Source organism: Fundulus heteroclitus, chromosome 5 (genome assembly GCF_011125445.2).
Source record: "Fundulus heteroclitus isolate FHET01 chromosome 5, MU-UCD_Fhet_4.1, whole genome shotgun sequence".
Lineage (NCBI taxonomy): Eukaryota > Metazoa > Chordata > Actinopteri > Cyprinodontiformes > Fundulidae > Fundulus > Fundulus heteroclitus.
The window spans coordinates 21,862,822-21,871,276 of NC_046365.1; positions in this window are offsets into that span (position 1 = coordinate 21,862,822).

Sequence of the window (8,455 nt, forward strand, 5' to 3'; positions counted from 1 at the left end):
ATTGTACTGTGACTCAGTGGAAAGAGTAATCATCTTAAAATACAAAGGTTTTTGGGTTGATTCCAACTTCCTCCTGTCACCTTTTGGTGTGCCCCAAGACAAGGGACTTAAACCAAAGTTGCCTACCTATCTGTGATTCGATAAATGAATGTGTGTGCAATTGGCTGTCATGTAAAATGCTCTGAGTGGTTAGTTTGACTACATAAATTATGTCTATTTACCATTGAAAATGTATCCCTAGCTAAAAAAAAAATCAATGCAGTTGCGCTTCTGTTTATTACATAAATAGGTTAAAAAGATTATTTCCAAGGAAACTTAGTCGACTATGTTGAATTAACAATTTTACAACATTCCCCTTTTCTGAATGAGCAGGTAGTGACAGTGGACTGACAACTTCTTTGAGTTATCGACTATGCAGCAATCTCTCATACGGTGCATGCATGTAGTGACAGTGGAGAGGAGAGAAAAAAGGATAAGTGACACAAGAGCCAACAATGCAAATGAGCGGGAGACCATTATTAAAGCACATGGGCTTCCTTAAGACTTCAGCAGAACCATATAGGCTGACCTTCCTCTCCAAACCAAGTATTGAGTGTATTGTAAGTACATAAAGTTTATTTTCCATTAAGAGACATTTCTGTGTTAAATACTTTTTTGGGTCTGATTAAGTATTTATTTTTTGGGCTGGATGTTAGCTTTTCATAGCTGTGAGCCACAGTCACCAAAACGAACAAAAACAAACAAATGAAATGTCTCAGTCAGTATAATAAATCCTAAATCTAAGTTTTACCATTTGAACTGAATTACTCAAATAAATTATCATAATATATTCACATTTATTGAGCTGGTCTAATATTAGGAATGAATGAAGACCCCTTTGTCACACGCATTACTTTGCTGTTTACTATTTAAAAACTATAGTAAATTGTTTACAGAGTTGACATTTTAAACTGGCTTTAGGCTCCTATTACCACATTTAATGTGGCAAACTTTTCTAAAACAGCTTTCACTATACATATTCCCTAGAGAAGGTAGATTATTTGCTTTAATTATTTGCTTAAATTTCCAAAAGACTGATATGATTTCCAATGTGAGCATGTTTCATGACAGACAGGTGCAAAGCTCGAAACAGTATCCACACAGAAGAGTGTTGTACTACTTAGTACCAATTAGGAAGGCAATTTTCCCTGACTTTTGAGTTTCTAGCTGGCTGGTCATTTGTATAAGCCAGCAAAAAATGCATCTTCTCAAAATACTGGTAAATATATATGATATATGTGCAACAACCTATAGAATTCTGATAAAGTTGTTTTACCTCATGACATCATCAGTGCCTTTTAACTGCTTTAGGCAAGGCGAGTTTATTTGTGTTGCACATTTCAAAAACAAGACCCTTCAAAGTGCTGTACAAGAACAGAACAAAGAACATACTTGTCTGTGTTTTCTACTGGTGTGCACTAAGGTATAGCAATATCAAACTTTACTCCAGGTGATGCTGTTCTTACACGGATTATTTTACGAGATTATCCATGCAAAAACAATAAGGACAGCCCCCATTAACTGTCCCATCTATGCACTGTTGTTTTTGTTCATCATAAAAGAAGCTACAGTTGCAGCTGGTGACACTGATAAATGGCAATGTTACTTGGGCACACAGCAACCTAGCCAATAGTTCAGTGAAGTAACATTCAGCCCCTGGGACTTTCTCACCAGATGGCATCACATGATGAAAAGATTGCAGCTCGCATCTGGTTCGTAACCTTTATTTGACAAATTACCTTCTCGGAGTAAACGAAAGGCTAGATCAATGTAGTATCTGACTTCCTTTTTTCAGGGTATTGATCTCTAATGTATGTAAGTTCAAAACGTAATTCTCTTACAAGAAGAAGTAAGTTAGCAGTTGCTTTTATTTTCACTTTATTTGGCAGCCATGTAAACATGCTTTGAAACATTAACTGTGTAAGGGCAGCATCACGTAAGATGTGTGAGTTCCTCTTTTCAAAGGTTTCTGCCTAGATCCATGATGACTTTCACGTGAATGTCACAGCGTGAAATTTTCAGGTCTCTAACCCGGTTGCATTTTGTACATTCTAGGTGAGGAAATTCTCTACTTATGCTTTGGGGAAAATAAGAGGAGCTGTGAGTTGCATCCTAGTGTTGCTATTAATCTTTATGTGAACTTTGAAACTGTCCTTAATGAGAAAAAGACAAGCAAAGACAGAAATCTCTAATTTTCATTTTGTTGTACCGTTAGGTTTTTTACTTTTTTATTAGGCATCTGAACAGAACAAACAATGCTATACAATTTATCCATAACGTATAAATTATATTCCTTATTACAATAATAACAATTGAAATTAGTGTAATTAGTTTATAATGTACTCCCATGTTTGTGTCAACTCTCTTCATGAACTTTAATCAGTAGTCAGTGCACGTCTTTGTTTGATGAATTCAAAATACTTCCACAAAAGACATTTGGAAATAAAGAGACAAATCCCACTGATAGTTTATCTTGTTACTTTGAAATTCAACTTAAAGATGGCCTTACATTTAATGTACAATAGAACCGTGCGGTTCTGTGATGAAGAAGGTATAGAGACATTTACATTTCAGACGCCTGCTCTTTTCAGGGGAGATAGAGATGACATGAAAGGAAGGTGGATGGATTGTGCTGTAATTTAAGCCATGGAGAATGCAGTGGGGGTAAGTAGAATATGGGCCACATGTGTGCGTCGTTGGAATGCTCTGGTACACCTCCTTCATCTCTTTATGTTGTCAGTGTTAAAGAGGCGTGCTTGTAAAGTCGATGCTTGGATTTGAAAAGGACACAGTGTCAGAACGGTCGGGCTGTTGTGAACTCCTTCGATCAAGTGAGTTGATGACTGAGTCAACATTCTGGGAAAGGCATGTTTGCTAACACAGTACTAAATAGCGTCTTATACATTATTTTCTGTAACTATAGTACCTTTACATAATTTCAAAATTATTGTTTCACACTTTTAAAAAAGTAGAATTTATGTGTTTGCATCCCTTTCATGGCTACACCTGTTTAACATCCTCACTTAGGCGTGCTCCTATAAACATTTGTGAAACACGATTCCCTGTCAGGAGTTTAGGTAATTTTCGTGTGATGCCGTGATTGGATGCCACCAGTGGAATAAGTCTAGTCATGAAATCTCTTTCCTACTGACTAATCCACAGACAACTAGTAGTATTATTAGAACAATGTGGAAGTTACTGGGAATATCAGCAACTTAGCCAAGAAGTTGTTGGCCATTTAAAATCACAGAGCAGTCCCAGTGGATACTGAGGGGCAAAGTGCACATATGTCGCCAACACTCTGTACAACCTGGAGCAACAAACCTCAGAACTTGGAGCGGTCTTCAGATTATCTCATGAGCCGTTCATAGAGAGGTTTTGGGAATGGGTTTTCATTGCCAAGCAGCTGCATCCAAGCTTTAGAGCCTACTACTGTGTTGTGAAGTGCACTGCCACTGGACTCTAGAACGTTTCAGACTTGTTGACTGGAGTGACGAATCCTGCCCCTCTGTTTGGCAACCCAAAGGACAAGTCTGGTTTTGGCATTTTGCAAGATAATAACACTTCCCTGACTGCATTGTGGGAAGTGTAAAGTTTAGTCTGTATGTGTGCTTGTTTTTAAAGAGTTGTGCTCGGGCCCTTTAGCACCAGAGAAAATAAAATTTTAATGCTGCAACATACCAAGACACTTTGGGAAATTTCATAGTTTCACGTCTGTGGCATCAGTTTGAAGATGGCTCCTTCATGTTCCAACATAACTTTACAGTAGTCTCTATCATGAGTTATCTTCATGAACCCAAGCACGACCACACAAACTGAGCTCAGTTGGAGAGAGTTTATTTAAGAAGGTGAGTTGTGGAGGATGAAAACCTGAGACTTTACGGGGCTGGAGCAGAGGATGAGTGCTGGAGCTGGAGAGAGTCCGTTAAAGCTGGGTGGCATGGTATAGATCTGAGCTTACTCAGAGCAGCTAGTCAGGTTAGCAGTCCATAGCAGACAACAGGGCACAGAGCAGAGTTTCTCCAGAGCAGCTTGTCAGGTTAGCAACTCACAGGATACACCAGGGAACAGAGCAGAGCTTCTCCAGAGTAGCTTGTCAGGTTAGCAGCCCACAGGAGACACCTGGACAAAAAGCAAAGCTTCTCCAAGAACGAGCAGCAGAATATAAAGACTTACAGAGGGACTGGCATGGAGAGGGTGTAGAATGATGACGGACCGGCAAAGGAGTGACAGCAGAGTGAGGCTTAAGTAGGGAGGCTGGCAGGTGAAGTGAGTCTGGCTAATTAGTGGCTGGCAGGTGTGACTAACTGCAGTGGAAGGGAGGCTGAAGTGAGGGGAAGGAGAAAATAAAAACAATAAATAAAGTCAAACCCTAACTAAAACAAGGTGGAAAAACCGAAAACCAATGGCAACAAAAGCCGAATCAAAACTAAACCATGACAGTCTCTAACTTCACAAATGCAGGGTCACATATCCCTAAAGACACACTCCTGAACCTTGTAGAAAACCTTCCCTGAAGAGCCAAAACTGTCATAGCTGCCGACATGTTTGTGTCTAAGTGAGCACAGTTAATGTCTTTTCTATTAAAACGATTGAGAAGTTGTGCGCAAAATAAATCAGCACCCCTGTAAATGTATGTGAATGTATATGTTAGAGTGAATCTTATGAAAAACATTTATTTCTATTCTGCAGCGAAGCCTGTTACCATGAAGGTTGCTAAACAGTCCAGAAAAAGGATCACTGTCTTATTGGAATTGCTACTTCCCTTAAGAATAGTCATTGTGGAGGATTTAGCCTGGCAGAGTCATTACTGTCCATCTGAATGACAGTTGGGCCCAACTGGCAGATCTGTAGGCAACTCGAGAATTAGGCACAGCAGGGATGTGCTGAAAACGTGACGGCCCAGACATAGACTGCAACCAGTCGACTAGGTGTTGCATCATGATCCTGGGCACCAGACCGACTTGTTGTAGGTGAAAAATGTCCATCTGTCACTCAGAGAGAGGTCACAAATTATCTGACAGAGAGAGGCTGGAAGAATTTATGTTGAAATCAAATGTGAGGCACAGGAGTGATGGATGATTTGCAGCCAACATTAGTTCCAGCTTATCAGTTGGCCCAATACATAAAATTGAAAGATATCATTTGAGTTTAATAGTATGCTAACACAGACTCTCTCCATAAATTAGAATTGTTTTTTAAAAGCTCACGTATTTCAGTAACTCACTAAGGTAAACACTATTTATAAACACTATATATATATATATATATATATATATATATATATATATATATATATATATATATATATATATATATATATATATATATAAAAACATGATTAAATGTTATTAGGTTGATTGGTCTTCACTGTAGCGTAAAATCACTCTTTAACTTAGTACAACTTAGAAAGTATTAATTCCTGAAATGAGAACTGCATTTAACTGAGTGAAAGATATACATATAAGATCTTGCAAAATCACTCATAGCCCTAAACAGCCAGAGCTACAATGAAGTGGGTTAGAGCATGGGTTAGATTCCTGGGAAAGAATGGCCCACTTGGCATTTCTAGTGTGGTGGTTTTTACTAATTTATCTGTTAAATTTAACATTGATCAAAGTCTGGTTGTATGCATCACAAAAAAGTTGTTGCTGATTTTTTTGTGACCCACTTAACACCATAAATATCACTCTCTGGATGTGCAAAGTGATAGAGACAAACCTCAAAAGACGCAGTAACCTGCCTAACTGAAAACAAATGCATGCAACATTTTTTAGATTTTCATTTATAAAAATTGTTTTAATGGTTTATCCTTTTTCTTTCTCTTGACAAATATGCATTATTTTGTATGGAGGTTACTTAAGGACATTACATTTGAAAAAGAACATTGGAAATTGTGGTTGTGTAAAAAGTCGCTGCAAGATACTGTAATTGTGCGAATTTATCATTGGACCCTCTCATTGAACAGGTCAGTTTTTCTTTTTCTAACAATTCTTTTCTAACAATTGTTGTTTTTTTTTCCCAATCATCTATACTTTCTTCAGGCTCTCTGCTCCCCAAAATTATCTTTTACTCTGGATGCCTCTGCTGCCTCGCTGTTGGTCCCAGAAAATGAAACCAATGAGGAAAGACGAGAGTTTGAAGAAGCAATCAAGAAAAAGGCTAAAACTGGTGTTTTTTTAGCACATTCATTTTAATCATTTAGTTACATTTTTTTTGTTCTTTTAAATCATGAGTTCAACATATTTTCCCATATAAGCCTGTGTTTGTCATGTTAAAAGATTAAGGCTCAGTTTTAAGTTGGTAGCAGCCTTTCTGATGACCATTACTATATTTGTAATCACGTTTGCAGTTTTTAATGATCAGTCACCAATCAAGGTCGCTTGAGGAAGCCTTTGCCGTATTCTGAGAGTAACAGGAACAACTAATCACTACCAACAGGCACACCCTTCTGATCGAGTGTAAAATAAAAAATCCTCTCTTAATAATTCATACTGGCACAGCCATTTCTACGAGTTCTAAATTTTTTTCCTGATTAATAGCTATATAAATATGCAAACACCCTGTACAAGATGAATTATTATGAGATTTTGTGCCGTGGGTTTTGTCGCGGTAAGATAAAACGAACTTTCTTGTGTTCACCTGGCATTTTCTGTAGCGCGGCTGTGACGTTAACGTTTAAAGGTCAGAGTGTAATAGTTCATTTGTATCCTTTTATCTCTTCTTGGAGAATGGGGTAAATCTTGGGAGGGAAAATGTAACCAGACTTCTCAGATGGATGTTGTAACTTTTAAACCTGTCACAAAAAGCCCTGTTCCTCTGTCTCCTCGTTTCTGTCTTTCACTCTGATGTAGCAAATGAATGTATGTTTCATCGCAGTGCAAATAGGAGGTGGGTTTGATCTGATTTAAATCCCGCTAGAAGAGGTAAAATTGTCAAAGAACGGAATATAAAATGTGTATGTATTTCCTGTAACCTGTATCCACTGAAATAAAACAAGCACCAAATAATGTTATGTTATGATTTTAGACCCCCTTGAATGGGACTGTAGTCATTGTTCACTTCCCAACACATAAACATTTACTTTTTAGTTTTTTTTTTTCTTTTAAAGTCTAATTACATTTTGCAAACTGTGTGGTAGTTAGTTGAAAAACATTGCTTATCAGTCTCACTAATTATTGCTAGCAAACCTCGCTTATGCTATTTTCTTTTAGAAGCCGAACGCATCGGATTAAGAAACTAATAATGGAGTCCTTCAGTTTTTCTGGAAATACTGTTCAACAGCCTTTTCCAAAGTAAACTCCTGAGAGGCTTCTCTAACATAACTTCACAGTTTAGTCAGGTGGAAAACACGACGCTGAAGTTACAACTGATTCAGCATTTCTGGTTCGGTGGTTCAGTAAAAAGCACATTTCAATGATAGGTTCCTGAATGTGTTTCTCCTGGAACTTAACTTCTCACAAGCTTTGATCAATCTAGCCTGTTAGTTGTGTGCCTTTCTACTAAATACCCATCCCTTTATACGTAGATTACATCTCTGGATGCAGAGCGGGTCTATCTCCCGGAGGAGTTTTGCTGCAGAGATCTGTGTTCGCAAAACACAGACCTCCACTAGTTGCAGCAGTGAAATCCAGAATGTGATTACAAACTGTGAAATCAAATATAACACAGAATTAATTACAGATTGTTTTGTATCTGTTGTAATTTAACAGCCACTCCAGACTGTGGTAAAACTTATTATATTTACTTTTTTTGATTAAATGTATTTTAATCGAGAGACAGAAAACTGAGAGACAAAAAGCCAGAGGTCAACCAGGATTACAATCTGCTTTTTAAAGACATATTCTATGATGGTTTTCTCACATTTCAGCTCTGAAATTGAATTAAAATCAATTTTTAAAAAAATTCGGAAGAAGCTTGTAATGATCTTCAATAATCCAACCCTGTGATATATGTACAGACACTTGCTGCTGCAGCTGCTGCAACAACCTGTCTGCTCCATTCCAACTTCAGGTCTGTGAATAATCAACAAAAATTGGCAGATTTAATTGCTTTAATCGTTATTACATAACATAAATGTTTAAAAACTTTCTCACTTTACTGATCAAAATCTCTTAAAAAGACATTGATAAGAGCATTACTCTCAAACTGACCAAAGTTTGCGCTTTCCTCAATTAAATATATATTTCTGATTTATTTATTTGATTAATTATTTATTTATTTGTATGCTAAGATTAATAGATGGCAGAAATGCTTTAATAAATAAACCTGTTTTTACACTTCAAGTTACATCTAAATCACTTTAGAACCTGACAAAAATAACCTGATGTCGGATAATACCGTTTGCTTGATGATTTGAAATATTCAACAGTTACAAAAAGCAAAATGAGAAGAAATCTTTAAGGAGGTATACTTT